Source organism: Hypanus sabinus, chromosome 18, assembly GCF_030144855.1.
Source record: "Hypanus sabinus isolate sHypSab1 chromosome 18, sHypSab1.hap1, whole genome shotgun sequence".
Taxonomy (NCBI): domain Eukaryota; kingdom Metazoa; phylum Chordata; class Chondrichthyes; order Myliobatiformes; family Dasyatidae; genus Hypanus; species Hypanus sabinus.
In genome coordinates, this window is record NC_082723.1 from 30,254,327 (window position 1) to 30,275,621 (window position 21,295).

Consider the following 21,295-nt stretch of genomic DNA (forward strand, 5'->3'; position numbering starts at 1 on the left):
GTGGTGTCCTCTAGTGTTTGCACACTACTGCTCTCTGGTGTTTGCTCACTGCTGCCCTCTGATGTTTGCTCACTGCTGCCCTCTGGTGTTTGCTCACTGCTGCCCTCTGATGTTTGCTCACTGCTGCCCTCTGGTGTTTGCTCACTGCTGCCCTCTGATGTTTGCTCACTGCTGCCCTCTGGTGTTTGCTCACTGCTGCCCTCTGGTGTTTGCTCAGTATTGTCTTCCAGTGTTAGTTCAGTTCTACCCTCTGGTGTTCGCTCAGTACTGCTCTCTGGTGTTTGCTCAATGCTGCCCTCCAATGTCGCTTGGTGGAAGAATATGCTGGACCAGGACAGCAGCATAAATCTACAGTCAAGACCCTTAGGGACTTGGGTTATATTATTTTTTCTCTTTGTGACTGTATGCTTTTCTGAAACTGTAACCATATGTGCTATCTTAGCTATGTGTTGTTGGTAACACATTTTGCACCTTGGCCCCGGAGAAACACTGCTGTTTAATTCAGTTGTTTATGAATGATAATTAAATGAACGAATTTGAATTTGAGGACAGGGGTGGGGAGAGGTGGTTGGACCAGGATCAGTCTGATTAGGGAGTGACGGGATGGGACCAGGATGGGTCTGATTAGGGAGTGACGGGATGGGACCAGGATGGGTCTGATTAGGGAGTGACGGGATGGGACCAGGATGGGTCTGATTAGGGAGTGACGGGATGGGACCAGGATGGGTCTGATTAGGGAGTGACGGGATGGGACCAGGATGGGTCTGATTAGGGAGTGACGGGATGGGACCAGGATGGGTCTGATTAGGGAGTGACGGGATGGGACCAGGATGGGTCTGATTAGGGAGTGACGGGATGGGACCAGGATGGGTCAGATTAGGGAGTGACGGGATGGGACCAGGATGGGTCTGATTGGCGAGCAAAAGAGTCACCACTACCATTCATTACACAGACTTTGTTGGAACTCAGCAACAACGTGGCCACACCACAGTAACTCACAAGCACAAATTGGACAGGTGAGCATTCTTGCAACCATAAATCCAGAGTTACACACACAAAATGCTGGAGGAACTCAGCAGGTCAGGCAGCACCTAAAGAGGCAATAGACATAGGGCACAGGTGGAACAAGGATCAGTACAGGCTCTTCGGCCCACAATGTTGTGCTGACCTTTTAACCTACATAGTCCCTCATTTCTCTATCACCCACGTATCTATCGAAGAGCTCCTACAGTATCTGCCTCCATTAGGGGTCTAATCCGTCTGAAACACCAGAATGAGCAGCATGAAGTACCAGACTGAAAGAATAAAGCTAATCTTTAAATTTCAAAATCTTTAATCTTTAAACTGTCAGTGTTTCAGGCCGGGACTGGAAAGAAAAGGGGCAGAAGCCAGAATGAGAAGGTGGGGGAAAGGGGAGGAGTACCAGTTGGCAGGAGACGGAAGGTGGGGAGAAGGGAAGTGAAGTAAGATGCTGGGCTGTGATAGGTGGAAGAGGTAAAGGGCAGATGAAGAAGGAATCTGATAGAAGAGTGGACCACGTGAGAAAGGGAAGGAAGAGATGGGCAGGTGAGGATAAAAGAAAGTGGTGAGAATTCCTCCAGTATTTGGTGGTGCTGCTCAAGATTTCCACGATCTCACTTGTGGTTTTGAAATTTAAGTTATTTCTCACGTTAATTAGAGGTTGTGGTTGAGCTGGGTGACGCAACGATGAGCCAAACCATTTCATCATTAGACATTTGGTTTAATGAGGCCATGCTGTTCCACTTGGATTCCTGCCCCCTTCCTTGCTTACGGCATCCTGCCCTCCTCACGGGCTCAGCAACCTCTTCTTAAATGGCTCCCCTGTTCCCACAGCTCCACGTTCCTGGTAGCAGAGAGATTGTCGATGCTGCAAGCGGAGCCAAAGGAGAGATTGGTCCTCTAATTGTCTTCGCTGCAGAAAAGGTTTGAAGACTGTGGCGTAAGATTAAAGGGTAAAGATTAGTTTTATTTGTCACCCGTACATTGGAACATGCAGTGAAATGCGTGGTTTTCATCAACGATCATCAAGGTCTGAAGATGGGCAGAGAGCAGTTGCAACATAGCCTGCCCACAACCTACTAACCTCAATCCATACATCTTTAGAATGTGGCAGGAACTGGAGCCGCTGGAGGAAAGCCACGCGGTCACGGGGAGAAGGTACAGACAGCAGTGGGCACGGAACCCTGTTAGTGACGTTGTGCTTATCCACTACTCTGCTGCCAGGCCCGGCCCCATCGGTGGAGGCCGATGGTGTAATGCGCTCCTCAGGCCAGCGTGGGGCGCCAGAGGGTTCTGTTGTTCCGTGAGAATCGTTCGTTGTTTTTTTCTCAGGCGACTCACTCTTGGTAATGGGGTCTCCTGGTACTTCCTGTTTAGATTTGTTAAATTTATTTTGATAAGACTTGGGGATTCTGTGTTACTTGTATTATTTAAGCAGACGGGTTTGAGAATGTTGTTTCTCACAGTGTTGATTGGCGGAGCTTCTGATTTTCTTTTGAAATTTTTATGAATAAACCCTTGCTGCTGTCTCTACCTTGGAGTCTGTCTTTCCTCTGCACTTGGCTCCTGATATTGCCAACACACGTTGTGACAGAGATGGTCAAAATTTCAGGTCCAGACCCTGAATTGGGACTGAGAGTATAAGGGGGGAAGGGAGAAGAAGAGCTGTTGAATAGGGTGCCCGGAGGGGAAGGTGGAGGTGCAGATAGAGGACAGAAATTGATAAATAAGGACACAAAGTTGGTGGAGTTGCAGATAGTGTACATCAGGGGTTCTCAACCTTTTTAATGCCATGGGATCTTACCTTTAACACAGGCGTCCATGGACCCCAGTTTGGGAACCCCTAGTGCAGACAGCTGTTCTACGTAGCTTACAACGGGACATTGATAGGATACTGAATAGGCTGAGAAGTGGCAGGTAGAGTTCAATCCAAAACTGTGAAGCGATTCACTTTGGAAGGTGGAGCTTGAAGGCAGGATTCTTAGCAATGTAGAAGGACAGGGGAACTAAGGGGGACACGTCCATAGATCCCTCAAAGTTGCCGAGATAGTCGATAAGTGATTCAGAAGGCAGAATGGTGTGTTAGCCTTCATTAGTAGGGGATTGACTTCAAGAAGTTGTGAGGTAATGTTGCAGCTCTATAAAACTCTGGTTCGACCACATGTGGAATATTGTGTTCGTTTCTGGTCACCTCATTATAGGAAGGATGTGGAAATTTTAGAGAGGGTGCAGAGGAGATTTACCTGGATCTGCCAGGATTAGAGAGGATATCTGATGGACAGGGGAATCAAGGGATATGGGGACAAGGCAGGGACTGGGTATTGACAGTGAATGATCAGCCATGATCTCAGAATGGCGGTGCAGACTCGAGGGGCCGAATGGTCTACTTCTGCACCTATTGTCTATTGTCTATGTCTTATGAGATATAGGGCTAGGGCTTTTCTCTTTGGAGTATAAGACGATAAGAGGGATGATATAGAGTGGAGACTAATTTCCAGGGCAGAAATGGCTAATACAAGTGGGCATTATTTTAGGTGGGTAGTGGAAAGTGTAGGGGGGGGGTCAGAGATAGGATTTTATTCAAAGAGGCAGGTGGACATGTGGAACCACCTGCTAGGGGTAGTGGTAGAGGCAAATATATTATGAACATTGATGGAACCCTAAACTATGTCCAAATTGGAGGGCTGTTTAGGGAGGGGGGATGTTAAAATGCTCGTGGAGAAGGGTAAAGGTTTGGCACAAACTCATCGGCTGAATGGCCTGGACTGTGTGGCACTGTTCTAAAGAACACCACAGATAGATGTGTCCGGTCAGTTTGGAAGGTGACACACAGATGGATGTATCCGGTCAGTTTGGAAGGTGACACACGGATGGACATGTCCGGTGAGTTTGGAAGGAGACACACGGATGGACGTATCCGGTCAGTTTGGAAGGAGACACACGGATGGATGTGTCCGGTCAGTTTGGAAGGTGACACACGGATGGACGTATCCGGTCAGTTTGGAAGGTGACACACAGATGGATGTATCCGGTCAGTTTGGAAGGTGACACACGGATGGACGTGTCCGGTCAGTTTGGAAGGTGACACACGGATAGATGTGTCCGGTCAGTTTGGAAGGTGACACACGGATGGATGTGTCCGGTCAGTTTGGAAGGTGACACACGGATGGATGTATCCAGTCAGTTTGGAAGGTGACACACGGATGGACGTATCCGGTCAGTTTGGAAGGTGACACACAGATGGATGTATCCGGTCAGTTTGGAAGGTGACACACGGATGGACGTGTCCAGTCAGTTTGGAAGGTGACACACGGATGGATGTATCCGGTCAGTTTGGAAGGTGACACACGGATGGATGTGTCCGGTCAGTTTGGAAGGTGACACACGGATGGACGTATCCGGTCAGTTTGGAAGGTGCCACACGGATGGGTGTGTCCGGTCAGTTTGGAAGGTGACTCACGGATGGACATATCCAGTCAGTTTGGAAGGCGACACACGGATAGATGTGTCCGGTCAGTTTGGAAGGTGACACACAGATGGACGTGTCCGGTCAGTTTGGAAGGTGCCACACGGATGGACGTGTCCGGTCAGTTTGGAAGGTGACACACGGATGGACGTATCCGGTCAGTTTGGAAGGTGCCACACGGATGGATGTGTCCGGTCAGTTTGGAAGGTGACACACAGATGGACGTGTCCGGTCAGTTTGGAAGGTGACACACAGATGGACGTGTCCGGTCAGTTTGGAAGGTGACACACGGATGGACGTGTCCGGTCAGTTTGGAAGGTGACACACGGATGGATGTATCCGGTCAGTTTGGAAGGTGACACACGGATGGACGTGTCCGGTCAGTTTGGAAGGTGAGACATGGATGGACGTGTCCGGTCAGTTTGGAAGGTGACACTCGGATGGATGTGTCCGGTCAGTTTGGAAGGTGACACACGGATGGACGTGTCTGGTCAGTTTGGAAGGTGACACACGGATGGACATGTCCAGTCAGTTTGGAAGGTGACACACGGATGGACGTGTCCGGTCAGTTTGGAAGGTGCCACACGGATGGACGTGTCCGGTCAGTTTGGAAGGTGACACACGGATGGACGTGTCCGGTCAGTTTGGAAGGTGACACACGGATGGATGTGTCCGGTCAGTTTGGAAGGTGACTCACAGATGGACGTGTCCGGTCAGTTTGGAAGGTGACACACGGATGGACGTGTCCGGTCAGTTTGGAAGGTGACACACGGATGGACGTGTCCGGTCAGTTTGGAAGGTGACACACGGATGGATGTGTCCCGGTCAGTTTGGAAGGTGACACACGGATGGATGTGTCCGGTCAGTTTGGAAGGTGACACACGGATGGACGTGTCCGGTCAGTTTGGAAGGTGACTCACAGATGGATGTATCCGGTCAGTTTGGAAGGTGACACACGGATGGATGTGTCCGGTCAGTTTGGAAGGTGACACACGGATGGATCTATCCGGTCAGTTTGGAAGGTGACACACGGATGGATGTGTCCAGTCAGTTTGGAAGGTGACACTCGGATGGATGTGTCCGGTCAGTTTGGAAGGTGACACACGGATGGATCTATCCGGTCAGTTTGGAAGGTGACACACGGATGGATGTGTCCGGTCAGTTTGGAAGGTGACACACGGATGGATCTATCCGGTCAGTTTGGAAGGTGACACACGGATGGATCTATCCGGTCAGTTTGGAAGGTGACACACGGATGGATGTGTCCGGTCAGTTTGGAAGGTGACACACGGATGGATCTATCCGGTCAGTTTGGAAGGTGACACACGGATGGATGTGTCCGGTCAGTTTGGAAGGTGACACACGGATGGATCTATCCGGTCAGTTTGGAAGGTGACACACGGATGGATGTGTCCGGTCAGTTTGGAAGGTGACACACGGATGGACGTGTCCGGTCAGTTTGGAAGGTGACACACGGATGGACGTGTCCGGTCAGTTTGGAAGGTGACACACGGATGGATGTGTCCGGTCAGTTTGGAAGGTGACACACGGATGGATCTATCCGGTCAGTTTGGAAGGTGACACACGGATGGATGTGTCCGGTCAGTTTGGAAGGTGACACACGGATGGATCTATCCGGTCAGTTTGGAAGGTGACACACGGATGGATGTGTCCGGTCAGTTTGGAAGGTGACACACGGATGGACGTGTCCGGTCAGTTTGGAAGGTGACACACGGATGGATGTGTCCGGTCAGTTTGGAAGGTGACACACGGATGGAAGGTGACACACGGATGGACGTGTCCGGTCAGTTTGGAAGGTGACACACGGATGGACGTGTCCGGTCAGTTTGGAAGGTGACACACGGATGGACGTGTCCGGTCAGTTTGGAAGGTGACACACGGATGGACGTGTCCGGTCAGTTTGGAAGGTGACACACGGATGGACGTGTCCGGTCAGTTTGGAAGGTGACGCACGGATGGACGTGTCCGGTCAGTTTGGAAGGTGACACACGGATGGACGTGTCCGGTCAGTTTGGAAGGTGACGCACGGATGGACGTTTCCGGTCAGTTTGGAAGGTGGCACACGGATGGACGTGTCCAGTCAGTTTGGAAGGTGACACACAGATGGACGTGTCCGGTCAGTTTGGAAGGTGACACACGGATGGATGTATCCGGTCAGTTTGGAAGGTGACACACGGATGGACGTGTCCAGTCAGTTTGGAAGGTGACACACGGATGGATGTATCCGGTCAGTTTGGAAGGTGACACACGGATGGATGTGTCCGGTCAGTTTGGAAGGTGACACACGGATGGATGTGTCCAGTCAGTTTGGAAGGTGACACTCGGATGGATGTGTCCGGTCAGTTTGGAAGGTGACACACGGATGGATCTATCCGGTCAGTTTGGAAGGTGACACACGGATGGATGTGTCCGGTCAGTTTGGAAGGTGACACACGGATGGATCTATCCGGTCAGTTTGGAAGGTGACACACGGATGGATCTATCCGGTCAGTTTGGAAGGTGACACACGGATGGATGTGTCCGGTCAGTTTGGAAGGTGACACACGGATGGATCTATCCGGTCAGTTTGGAAGGTGACACACGGATGGATGTGTCCGGTCAGTTTGGAAGGTGACACACGGATGGATCTATCCGGTCAGTTTGGAAGGTGACACACGGATGGATGTGTCCGGTCAGTTTGGAAGGTGACACACGGATGGACGTGTCCGGTCAGTTTGGAAGGTGACACACGGATGGACGTGTCCGGTCAGTTTGGAAGGTGACACACGGATGGATGTGTCCGGTCAGTTTGGAAGGTGACACACGGATGGATCTATCCGGTCAGTTTGGAAGGTGACACACGGATGGATGTGTCCGGTCAGTTTGGAAGGTGACACACGGATGGATCTATCCGGTCAGTTTGGAAGGTGACACACGGATGGATGTGTCCGGTCAGTTTGGAAGGTGACACACGGATGGACGTGTCCCGGTCAGTTTGGAAGGTGACACACGGATGGAAGGTGACACACGGATGGACGTGTCCGGTCAGTTTGGAAGGTGACACACGGATGGACGTGTCCGGTCAGTTTGGAAGGTGACACACGGATGGACGTGTCCGGTCAGTTTGGAAGGTGACACACGGATGGACGTGTCCGGTCAGTTTGGAAGGTGACACACGGATGGACGTGTCCGGTCAGTTTGGAAGGTGACGCACGGATGGACGTGTCCGGTCAGTTTGGAAGGTGACACACGGATGGACGTGTCCGGTCAGTTTGGAAGGTGACGCACGGATGGACGTTTCCGGTCAGTTTGGAAGGTGCACACGGATGGACGTGTCCAGTCAGTTTGGAAGGTGACACACAGATGGACGTGTCCGGTCAGTTTGGAAGGTGACACACGGATGGATGTATCCGGTCAGTTTGGAAGGTGACACACGGATGGATGTGTCAGGTCAGTTTGGAAGGTGACACACAGATGGATGTATCCGGTCAATTTGGAAGGTGACACACGGATGGATGTGTCCGATGAATTTGGAAGGTGACACACGGATGGATGTGTCCGGTCAGTTTGGAAGGTGACACACAGATGGATGTATCCGGTCAATTTGGAAGGTGACACACGGATGGACTTTTCCAGTCAGTTTGTTAGGTGACATACAGACGGACGTGTCCGGTCATTTGGGAAGGTGACAGACAGATGGACATATCCGGTCAGTTTGGAAGGTGACACACGGATGGACGTGTCCGGTCAGTTTGGAAGGTGACACATGAATGGACTTGTCCGATCAGTTTGGAAGGAGACACACGGATGGACGTGTCCGGTCAGTTTGGAAGGTGACACACGGATGGACGTGTCCAGTCAGTTTCGAAGGTGACACACGGATGGACGTGTCCAGTCAGTTTGGAAGGTGACACACGGATGGATGTGTCCGGTCAGTTTGGAAGGTGACACACGGATGGACGTGTCCGGTCAGTTTGGAAGGTGACTCACGGATGGATGTATCCGATCACTTTGGAAGGTGACACACGGATGGATGCGTCCAGTCAGTTTGGAAGGTGACACACAGATGGATGTATCCGGTCAGTTTGGAAGGTGACACACGGATGGACGTGTTCGGTCAGTTTGGAAGGTGACACTGGGATGGACGTGTCCGGTCAGTTTGGAAGTTGACACACGGATGGACATATCCGGTATGTTTGGAAGGTGACTCACGGATGGACGTGTTCGGTCAGTTTGGAAGGTGACACTCGGATGGACGTGTCCGGTCAGTTTGGAAGGGGACACATGGATGGACGTGTCCGGTGAGTTTGGAAGGTGACACAGGGATGGACATATCCGGTATGTTTGGAAGGTGACTCGCGGATGGACGTGTTCGGTCAGTTTGGAAGGTGACGCGCGGATGGACGTGTCTGATCAGTTTGGAAGGTGACACACGGATGGACGTGTCCGGTCAGTTTGGAAGGTGACACACAGATGGACGTGTCCGGTCAGTTTGGAAGGAGACACACGGATGGATGTATCTAGTCAGTTTGGAAGGTGACACACGGATGGACGTGTCCGGTCATTTTGGAAGGTGACTCACGGATGGACGTATCCGGTCAGTTTGGAAGGTGACTCACGGATGGACGTGTCCGGTCAGTTTGGAAGGTGACACACGGATGGACGTGTCCGGTCAGTTTGGAAGGTGACTCACGGATGGACGTATCCGGTCAGTTTGGAAGGTGACTCACGGATGGACGTTTCCGGTCAGTTTGGAAGGAGACACACGGATGGTCGAGTCCGATCAGTTTGGAAGGTGACACACGGATGGACGTGTCCGGTCAGTTTGGAAGTTGACACACGGATGGACATGTCCGGTCAGTTTGGAAGTTGACACACGGATGGACGTGCCCTGTCAGTTTGGAAGTTGACACACGGATGGACGTGTCCGGTCAGTTTGGAAGGAGTCACACGGATGGATGTGTCCGGTCAGTTTGGAAGGTGACACACGGATGGATCTATCCGGTCAGTTTGGAAGGTGACACACGGATGGATGTGTCCGGTCAGTTTGGAAGGTGACACTCGGATGGATGTGTCCAGTCAGTTTGGAAGGTGACACACGGATGGACGTGTCCGGTCAGTTTGGAAGGTGACACACGGATGGACGTGTCCGGTCAGTTTGGAAGGTGACACACGGATGGACGTGTCCGGTCAGTTTGGAAGGTGACACACGGATGGATGTGTCCGGTCAGTTTGGAAGGTGACACACGGATGGAGGTGTCCGGTCAGTTTGGAAGGTGACACACGGATGGACGTATCCGGTCAGTTTGGAAGGTGACACACGGATGGATGTGTCCGGTCAGTTTGGAAGGTGACACAGAGATGGACGTGTCAGGTCAGTTTGGAAGGTGACACACGGATGGACATGTCCGGTCAGTTTGGAAGGTGACACACGGATGGACGTGTCCGGTCAGTTTGGAAGGTGACACACGGATGGACGTGTCCGGTCAGTTTGGAAGGTGACACACGGATGGACGTGTCCGGTCAGTTTGGAAGGTGACTCACGGATGGACGTGTCCGGTCAGTTTGGAAGGTGACTCACGGATGGACGTGTCCGGTCAGTTTGGAAGGTGACTCACGGATGGACGTGTCCGGTCAGTTTGGAAGGTGACACACGGATGGACGTGTCCGGTCAGTTTGGAAGGTGACACAGGGATGGACGTGTCTGGTCAGTTTGGAAGGTGACGCGCGGATGGACGTGTCTGGTCAGTTTGGAAGGTGACACACGGATGGATGTGTCCGGTCAGTTTGGAAGGTGACGCACGGATGGACGTTTCCGGTCAGTTTGGAAGGTGACACACGGATGGATGTGTCCGGTCAGTTTGGAAGGTGACGCACAGATGGACGTTTCCGGTCAGTTTGGAAGGTGACTCACGGATGGACGTGTCCAGTCAGTTTGGAAGGTGACACACAGATGGACTTTTCCGGTCAGTTTGGAAGGTGACACACGGATGGACGTGTCTGGTCAGTTTGGAAGGTGACACACGGATGGACGTGTCCGGTCAGTTTGGAAGGTGACACACGGATGGACGTGTCCGGTCAGTTTGGAAGGTGACTCACGGATGGACGTGTCCAGTCAGTTTGGAAGGTGACACACAGATGGACTTTTCCGGTCAGTTTGGAAGGTGACACACGGATGGACGTGTCTGGTCAGTTTGGAAGGTGAAACACAAATGGACTTGGCCAGTCAGTTTGGAAGGTGACACACGGATGGATGTATCCGGTCAGTTTGGAAGGTGACACACGGATGGACGTGTCCGGTCAGTTTGGAAGGTGACACACGGATGGACGTGTCCGGTCAGTTTGGAAGGTGACACACGGATGGACGTGTCCAGTCAGTTTGGAAGGTGACACACGGATGGACGTGTCCGGTCAGTTTGGAAGGTGACACACGGATGGATGTGTCCGGTCAGTTTGGAAGGTGACACACGGATGGACCTGTCCAGTCAGTTTGGAAGGTGACTCACGGATGGACGTGTCGAGTCAGTTTGGAAGGTGACACACAGATGGACTTTTCCGGTCAGTTTGTAAGGTGACACACGGATGGACGTGTTCGGTCAGTTTGGAAGGTGACACTCGGATGGACGTGTCCGGTCAGTTTGGAAGTTGACACACGGATGGACATATCCGGTATGTTTGGAAGGTGACTCACGGATGGACGTGTTCGGTCAGTTTGGAAGGTGACACTCGGATGGACGTGTCCGGTCAGTTTGGAAGGGGACACACGGATGAACGTGTCCGGTGAGTTTGGAAGGTGACACAGGGATGGACATATCCGGTATGTTTGGAAGGTGACTCACGGATGGACGTGTTCGGTCAGTTTGGAAGGTGACACACGGATGGACGTGTCTGATCAGTTTGGAAGGTGACACACGGATGGACGTGTCCGGTCAGTTTGGAAGGTGACACACAGATGGACGTGTCCGGTCAGTTTGGAAGGAGACACACGGATGGATGTATCCAGTCAGTTTGGAAGGTGACACACGGATGGACGTGTCCGGTCAGTTTGGAAGGTGACTCACGGATGGACGTATCCGGTCAGTTTGGAAGGAGACTCACGGATGGACGTGTCCGGTCAGTTTGGAAGGTGACACACGGATGGACGTGTCCGGTCAGTTTGGAAGGTGACTCACGGATGGACGTATCCGGTCAGTTTGGAAGGTGACTCACGGATGGACGTGTCCGGAGAGTTTGGAAGGTGACACACGGATGGACGTGTCCGGTCAGTTTGGAAGGAGACACACGGATGGATGTATCCAGTCAGTTTGGAAGGTGACACACGGATGGACGTGTCCGGTCAGTTTGGAAGGTGACTCACGGATGGACGTTTCCGGTCAGTTTGGAAGGAGACACACGGATGGTCGAGTCCGGTCAGTTTGGAAGGTGACACACGGATGGACGTGTCCGGTCAGTTTGGAAGTTGACACACGGATGGACGTGTCCGGTCAGTTTGGAAGTTAACACACGGATGGATGTGTCCGGTCAGTTTGGAAGGTGACACACGGATGGACGTGTCCGGTCAGTTTGGAAGTTGACACACGGATGGACGTGTCCGGTCAGTTTGGAAGGAGACACACGGATGGATGTGTCCGGTCAGTTTGGAAGGTGACACACGGATGGATCTATCCGGTCAGTTTGGAAGGTGACACACGGATGGATGTGTCCGGTCAGTTTGGAAGGTGACACACGGATGGATGTGTCCAGTCAGTTTGGAAGGTGACACACGGATAGATGTGTCCGGTCAGTTTGGAAGGTGACACACGGAAGGACGTGTCCGGTCAGTTTGGAAGGTGACACTCGGATGGATGTATCCGGTCAGTTTGGAAGGTGACACACGGATGGACGTGTCCGGTCAGTTTGGAAGGTGACACACGGATGGACGTGTCCGGTCAGTTTGGAAAGTGACACACGGATGGATGTGTCCGGTCAGTTTGGAAGGTGACACACGGATGGACGTGTCCGGTCAGTTTGGAAGGTGACACACGGATGGACGTGTCCGGTCAGTTTGGAAGGTGACACACGGATGGACGTGTCCGGTCAGTTTGGAAGGTGACACACGGATGGATGTGTCAGGTCAGTTTGGAAGGTGACACACGGATGGATGTTCCGGTCAGTTTGGAAGGTGACACACGGATAGATGTGTCCGGTCAGTTTGGAAGGTGACACACGGAAGGACGTGTCCGGTCAGTTTGGAAGGTGACACTCGGATGGATGTATCCGGTCAGTTTGGAAGGTGACACACGGATGGACGTGTCCGGTCAGTTTGGAAGGTGACACACGGATGGACATGTCCGGTCAGTTTGGAAGGTGACACACGGATGGATGTGTCCGGTCAGTTTGGAAGGTGACACACGGATGGATGTGTCCGGTCAGTTTGGAAGGTGACACACGGATGGACGTGTCCGGTCAGTTTGGAAGGTGACACACGGATGGACGTGTCCGGTCAGTTTGGAAGGTGACACACGGATGGACGTGTCTGGTCAGTTTGGAAGGTGACACACGGATGGACGTGTCCAGTCAGTTTGGAAGGTGACAGACGGATGGATGTGTCCGGTCAGTTTGGAAGGTGACACACGGATGGACGTGTCCGATCAATTTGGAAGGTGACACACGGATGGACGTGTCCGGTCAGTTTGGAAGGTGACACATGAATGGACTTGTCCGATCAGTTTGGAAGGAGACACACGGATGGACGTGTCCGATCAGTTTGGAAGGTGACACACGGATGGACGTGTCCAGTCAGTTTCGAAGGTGAAACACGGATGGACGTGTCCAGTCAGTTTGGAAGGTGACACACGGATGGATGTGTCCGGTCAGTTTGGAAGGTGACACACAGATGGATGTATCCGGTCAATTTGGAAGGTGACACACGGATGGACTTTTCCAGTCAGTTTGTTAGGTGACATACAGACGGACGTGTCCGGTCATTTGGGAAGGTGACAGACAGATGGACATATCCTGTCAGTTTGGAAGGAGACACACGGATGGACGTGTCCGATCAATTTGGAAGGTGACACACGGATGGACATGTCCGGTCAGTTTGGAAGGTGACACATGAATGGACTTGTCCGATCAGTTTGGAAGGAGCCACACGGATGGTCGTGTCCGGTCAGTTTGGAAGGTGACACACGGATGGACGTGTCCAGTCAGTTTCGAAGGTGACACACGGATGGACGTGTCCAGTCAGTTTGGAAGGTGACACACGGATGGATGTGTCCGGTCAGTTTGGAAGGTGACACACGGATGGACGTTTCCAGTCAGTTTGGAAGGTGACACACGGATGGACGTTTCCGGTCAGTTTGGAAGGTGACACACGGATGGATGTGTCCGGTCAGTTTGGACGGTGACACACGGATGGACGTTTCCGGTCAGTTTGGAAGGTGACACACGGACGGATGTGTCCGGTCAGTTTGGAAGGTGACACACGGATGGACGTGTCCGGTCAGTTTGGAAGTTGACACACGGATGGACGTGTCCGGTCAGTTTGGAAGGTGACTCACGGATGGATGTATCCGATCACTTTGGAAGGTGACACACGGATGGATGCGTCCAGTCAGTTTGGAAGGTGACACACAGATGGATGTATCCGGTCAGTTTGGAAGGTGACACACGGATGGACGTGTTCGGTCAGTTTGGAAGGTGACACTCGGATGGACGTGTCCGGTCAGTTTGGAAGTTGACACACGGATGGACATATCCGGTATGTTTGGAAGGTGACTCACGGATGGACGTGTTCGGTCAGTTTGGAAGGTGACAGTCGGATGGACGTGTCCGGTCAGTTTGGAAGGGGACACACGGATGGACGTGTCCGGTGAGTTTGGAAGGTGACACAGGGATGGACATATCCGGTATGTTTGGAAGGTGTCTCACGGATGGACGTGTTCGGTCAGTTTGGAAGGTGACGCGCGGATGGACGTGTCTGATCAGTTTGGAAGGTGACACACGGATGTACGTGTCCGGTCAGTTTGGAAGGTGACACACAGATGGACGTGTCCGGTCAGTTTGGAAGGAGACACACGGATGGATGTATCCAGTCAGTTTGGAAGGTGACACACGGATGGACGTGTCCGGTCAGTTTGGAAGGTGACTCACGGATGGACGTATCCGGTCAGTTTGGAAGGTGACTCACGGATGGACGTGTCCGGTCAGTTTGGAAGGTGACACACGGATGGACGTGTCCGGTCAGTTTAGAAGGTGACTCACGGATGGACGTATCCGGTCAGTTTGGAAGGTGACACACGGATGGACATGTCCGGTCAGTTTGGAAGGTGACTCACGGATGGACGTATCCGGTCAGTTTGGAAGGTGACTCACGGATGGACGTGTCCGGTCAGTTTGGAAGGTGACACACGGATGGACGTGTCCGGTCAGTTTGGAAGGAGACACACGGATGTATTTATCCAGTCAGTTTGGAAGGTGACACACGGATGGACGTGTCCGGTCAGTTTGGAAGGTGACTCACGGATGGACGTTTCCGGTCAGTTTGGAAGGAGACACACGGATGGTCGAGTCCGGTCAGTTTGGAAGGTGACACACGGATGGACGTGTCCGGTCCGTTTGGAAGTTGACACACGGATGGACGTGTCCGGTCAGTTTGGAAGTTGACACACGGATGGATGTGTCCGGTCAGTTTGGAAGGTGACACACGGATGGACGTGTCCGGTCAGTTTGGAAGTTGACACACGGATGGACGTGTCCGGTCAGTTTGGAAGGTGACACACGGATGGACGTGTCCCGTCAGTTTGGAAGGAGACACACGGATGGATGTGTCCGGTCAGTTTGGAAGGTGACACACGGATGGATCTATCCAGTCAGTTTGGAAGGTGACACACGGATAGATATGTCCGGTCAGTTTGGAAGGTGACACACGGAAGGACGTGTCCGGTCAGTTTGGAAGGTGACACTCGGATGGATGTATCCGGTCAGTTTGGAAGGTGACACACGGATGGACGTGTCCGGTCAGTTTGGAAGGTGACACACGGATGGACGTGTCCGGTCAGTTTGGAAGGTGACACACGGATGGATGTGTCCGGTCAGATTGAAAGGTGACACACGGATGGATGTGTCCGGTCAGTTTGGAAGGTGACACACGGATGGATGTGTCCGGTCAGTTTGGAAGGTGACACACGGATGGACGTGTCCGGTCAGTTTGGAAGGTGACACACGGATGGACGTGTCCGGTCAGTGTGGAAGGTGACACACGGATGGACGTGTCTGGTTAGTTTGGAAGGTGACACACAGATGGACGTATCCGGTCAGTTTGGAAGGTGACACACAAATGGACTTGTCCAGTCAGTTTGGAAGGTGACACACGGATGGATGTGTCCGGTCAGTTTGGAAGGCGACACACGGATGGATGTATCCGGTCAATTTGGAAGGTGACACACGGATGGATGTGTCCGATGAATTTGGAAGGTGACACACGGATGGATGTGTCCGGTCAGTTTGGAAGGTGACACACAGATGGATGTATCCGGTCAATTTGGAAGGTGACACACGGATGGACTTTTCCAGTCAGTTTGTTAGGTGACATACAGACGGACGTGTCCGGTCATTTGGGAAGGTGACAGACAGATGGACATATCCGGTCAGTTTGGAAGGAGACACACGGATGGACGTGTCCGATCAATTTGGAAGGTGACACACGGATGGACGTGTCCGGTCAGTTTGGAAGGTGACACATGAATGGACTTGTCTGATCAGTTTGGAAGGAGACACACGGATGGACGTGTCCGGTCAGTTTGAAAGGTGACACACGGATGGACGTGTCCAGTCAGTTTCGAAGGTGACACACGGATGGACGTGTCCAGTCAGTTTGGAAGGTGACACACGGATGGATGTGTCCGGTCAGTTTGGAAGTTGACACACGGATGGACATATCCGGTATGTTTGGAAGGTGACTCACGGATGGACGTTTCCAGTCAGTTTGGAAGGTGACACACGGATGGACGTTTCCGGTCAGTTTGGAAGGTGACACACGGATGGATGTGTCCGGTCAGTTTGGACGGTGACACACGGATGGACGTTTCCGGTCAGTTTGGAAGGTGACACACGGATGGATGTGTCCGGTCAGTTTGGAAGGTGACACACGGATGGACGTGTCCGGTCAGTTTGGAAGTTGACACACGGATGGACATATCCGGTATGTTTGGAAGGTGACACACGGATGGACGTTTCCAGTCAGTTTGGAAGGTGACACACGGATGGACGTTTCCGGTCAGTTTGGAAGGTGACACACGGATGGATGTGTCCGGTCAGTTTGGACGGTGACACACGGATGGACGTTTCCGGTCAGTTTGGAAGGTGACACACGGATGGATGTGTCCGGTCAGTTTGGAAGGTGACACACGGATGGACGTGTCCGGTCAGTTTGGAAGTTGACACACGGATGGACGTGTCCGGTCAGTTTGGAAGGTGACTCACGGATGGATGTATCCGATCACTTTGGAAGGTGACACACGGATGGATGCGTCCAGTCAGTTTGGAAGGTGACACACAGATGGATGTATCCGGTCAGTTTGGAAGGTGACACACGGATGGACGTGTTCGGTCAGTTTGGAAGGTGACACTCGGATGGACGTGTCCGGTCAGTTTGGAAGTTGACACACGGATGGATGTGTCCGGTCAGTTTGGAAGTTGACACACGGATGGACATATCCGGTATGTTTGGAAGGTGACTCACGGATGGACGTTTCCAGTCAGTTTGGAAGGTGACACACGGATGGACGTGTCCGGTCAGTTTGGAAGGGGACACACGGATGGACGTGTCCGGTGAGTTTGGAAGTTGACACACGGATGGACATATCCGGTATGTTTGGAAGGTGACTCACGGATGGACGTGTTCGGTCAGTTTGGAAGGTGACACTCGGATGGACGTGTCCGGTCAGTTTGGAAGGGGACACACGGATGGACGTGTCCGGTGAGTTTGGAAGGTGACACAGGGATGGAAATATCCGGTATGTTTGGAAGGTGACTCACGGATGGACGTGTTCGGTCAGTTTGGAAGGTGACGCGCGGATGGACGTGTCTGATCAGTTTGGAAGGTGACACACGGATGGACGTGTCCGGTCAGTTTGGAAGGTGACACACAGATGGACGTGTCCGGTCAGTTTGGAAGGAGACACACGGATGGATGTATCCAGTCAGTTTGGAAGGTGACACACGGATGGACGTGTCCGGTCAGTTTGGAAGGTGACTCACGGATGGACGTATCCGGTCAGTTTGGAAGGTGACTCACGGATGGACGTGTCCGGTCAGTTTGGAAGGTGACACACGGATGGACGTGTCCGGTCAGTTTGGAAGGTGACTCAGGGATGGACGTATCCGGTCAGTTTGGAAGGTGACACACGGATGGACATGTCCGGTCAGTTTGGAAGGTGACTCACGGATGGACGTATCCGGTCAGTTTGGAAGGTGACTCACGGATGGACGTGTCCGGTCAGTTTGGAAGGTGACACACGGATGGACGTGTCCGGTCAGTTTGGAAGGAGACACACGGATGGATGTATCCGGTCAGTTTGGAAGGTGACACACGGATGGACGTGTCCGGTCAGTTTGGAAGGTGACTCACGGATGGACGTTTCCGGTCAGTTTGGAAGGAGACACACGGATGGTCGAGTCCGGTCAGTTTGGAAGGTGACACACGGATGGACGTGTCCGGTCAGTTTGGAAGTTGACACACGGATGGACGTGTCCGGTCAGTTTGGAAGATGACACACGGATGGATGTGTCCGGTCAGTTTGGAAGGAGACACACGGATGGATGTGTCCGGTCAGTTTGGAAGCTGACACACGGATGGATCTCTCCGGTCAGTTTGGAAGGTGACACACGGATGGATGTGTCTGGTCAGTTTGGAAGGTGACACACGGATGGATGTGTCCAGTCAGTTTGGAAGGTGACACACGGATAGATGTGTCCGGTCAGTTTGGAAGGTGACACACGGAAGGACGTGTCCGGTCAGTTTGGAAGGTGACACTCGGATGGACGTATCCGGTCAGTTTGGAAGGTGACACACGGATGGACGTGTCCGGTCAGTTTGGAAGGTGACACACGGATGGACGTGTCCGGTCAGTTTGGAAGGTGACACACGGATGGATGTGTCCGGTCAGTTTGGAAGGTGACACACGGATGGACGTGTCCGGTCAGTTTGGAAGGTGACACATGGATGGACGTGTCCGGTCAGTTTGGAAGGTGACACACGGATGGAGGTATCCGGTCAGTTTGGAAGGTGACACACGGATGGACGTGTCTGGTCAGTTTGGAAGGTGACACACGGATGGACGTGTCCGGTCAGTTTGGAAGGTGACACACGGATGGACGTGTCCGGTCAGTTTGGAAGGTGACACACGGATGGATGTGTCCGGTCAGTTTGGAAGGTGACACATGGATGGATGTGTCCGGTCAGTTTCGAAGGTGACACACGGATGGATCTATCCGGTCAGTTTAGAAGGTGACACACGGATGGATGTGTCCGGTCAGTTTGGAAGGTGACACACGGATAGATCTCTCCGGTCAGTTTGGAAGGTGACACACGGATGGATGTGTCCGGTCAGTTTGGAAGGTGACACACGGATGGATCTATCCGGTCAGTTTGGAAGGTGACACACGGATGGATCTATCCGGTCAGTTTGGAAGGTGACACACGGATGGATGTGTCCGGTCAGTTTGGAAGGTGACACACGGATGGATCTATCCGGTCAGTTTGGAAGGTGACACATGAATGGACTTGTCCGATCAGTTTGGAAGGAGACACACGGATGGACGTGTCCGGTTAGTTTGGAAGGTGACACACGGATGGACGTGTCCGGTCAGTTTCGAAGGTGACACACGGATGGACGTGTCCAGTCAGTTTGGAAGGTGACACACGGATGGATGTGTCCGGTCAGTTTGGAAGGTGACACACGGATGGACGTTTCCAGTCAGTTTGGAAGGTGACACACGGATGGACGTTTCCGGTCAGTTTGGAAGGTGACACACGGATGGATGTGTCCGGTCAGTTTGGACGGTGACACACGGATGGACGTTTCCGGTCAGTTTGGAAGGTGACACACGGATGGATGTGTCCGGTCAGTTTGGAAGGTGACACACGGATGGACGTGTCCGGTCAGTTTGGAAGGTGACACACGGATGGACGTGTCCGGTCAGTTTGGAAGGTGACACACGGATGGACGTGTCCGGTCAGTTTGGAAGGTGACACACGGATGGACGTGTCCGGTCAGTTTGGAAGGGGACACACGGATGAACGTGTCCGGTCAGTTTGGAATGTGACACATGGATGGACGTGTCCGGTCAGTTTGGAAGGTGACACACGGATGGAGGTATCCGGTCAGTTTGGAAGGTGACACACGGATGGACGTGTCTGGTCAGTTTGGAAGGTGACACACGGATGGACGTGTCCGGTCAGTTTGGAAGGTGACACACGGATGGACGTGTCCGGTCAGTTTGGAAGGTGACACACGGATGGATGTGTCCGGTCAGTTTGGAAGGTGACACATGGATGGATGTGTCCGCTCACTTTCGAAGGTGACACACGGATGGATCTATCCGGTCAGTTTAGAAGGTGACACACGGATGGATGTGTCCGGTCAGTTTGGAAGGTGACACACGGATAGATCTCTCCGGTCAGTTTGGAAGGTGACACACGGATGGATGTGTCCGGTCAGTTTGGAAGGTGACACACGGATGGATCTATCCGGTCAGTTTGGAAGGTGACACACGGATGGACGTGTCCGGTCAGTTTGGAAGGTGACACACGGATGGATGTGTCCGGTCAGTTTGGAAGGTGACACACGGCTGGATGTGTCCGGTCAGTTTGGAAGGTGACACACGGATGGATGTGTCCGGTCAGTTTGGAAGGTGACACACGGATGGACGTGTTCGGTCAGTTTGGAAGGTGACACTCGGATGGACGTGTCTGGTCAGTTTGGAAGTTGACACACGGATGGACATATCCGGTATGTTTGGAAGGTGACTCACGGATGGACGTGTTCGGTCAGTTTGGAAGGTGACACTCGGATGGACGTGTCCGGTCAGTTTGGAAGGTGACACACGGATGGACGTTTCCGGTCAGTTTGGAAGGTGAAACACGGATGGATGTGTCCGGTCAGTTTGGAAGTTGACACACGGATGGACATATCCGGTATGTTTGGAAGGTGACTCACGGATGGACGTGTTCGGTCAGTTTGGAAGGTGACACACGGATGGACGTTTCCAGTCAGTTTGGAAGGTGACACACGGATGGACGTTTCCGGTCAGTTTGGAAGGTGAAACACGGATGGATGTGTCCGGTCAGTTTGGACGGTGACACACGGATGGACGTTTCCGGTCAGTTTGGAAGGTGACACACGGATGGATGTGTCCGGTCAGTTTGGAAGGTGACACACGGATGGACGTGTCCGGTCAGTTTCGATGTTGACACACGGATGGACGTGTCCGGTCAGTTTGGAAGGTGACACAGGGATGGAAATATCCGGTATGTTTGGAAGGTGACTCACGGATGGACGTGTTCGGTCAGTTTGGAAGGTGACGCGCGGATGGACGTGTCTGATCAGTTTGGAAGGTGACACACGGATGGACGTGTCCGGTCAGTTTGGAAGGTGACACACAGATGGACGTGTCCGGTCAGTTTGGAAGGAGACACACGGATGGATGTATCCAGTCAGTTTGGAAGGTGACACACGGATGGACGTGTCCGGTCAGTTTGGAAGGAGACACACGGATGGACGTGTCCGGTTAGTTTGGAAGGTGACACACGGATGGACGTGTCCGGTC

The 21,295-nt window shown here is 52.7% G+C and overlaps 1 long non-coding RNA gene across 1 annotated transcript in view; it reads right to left on the reverse strand.

Annotated features, from left to right (window-relative positions):
- Positions 1–1,412: 1,412 nt before the first annotated feature.
- The window catches only part of LOC132407447 (uncharacterized), a 69,914-nt gene continuing 50,031 nt past the window's right edge, over positions 1,413–21,295 (reverse strand). The window contains exon 3 of the long non-coding RNA XR_009516479.1: positions 1,413–1,953. This is a non-coding gene — a long non-coding RNA (uncharacterized LOC132407447). The remainder of the gene's footprint in view (positions 1,954–21,295) is intronic.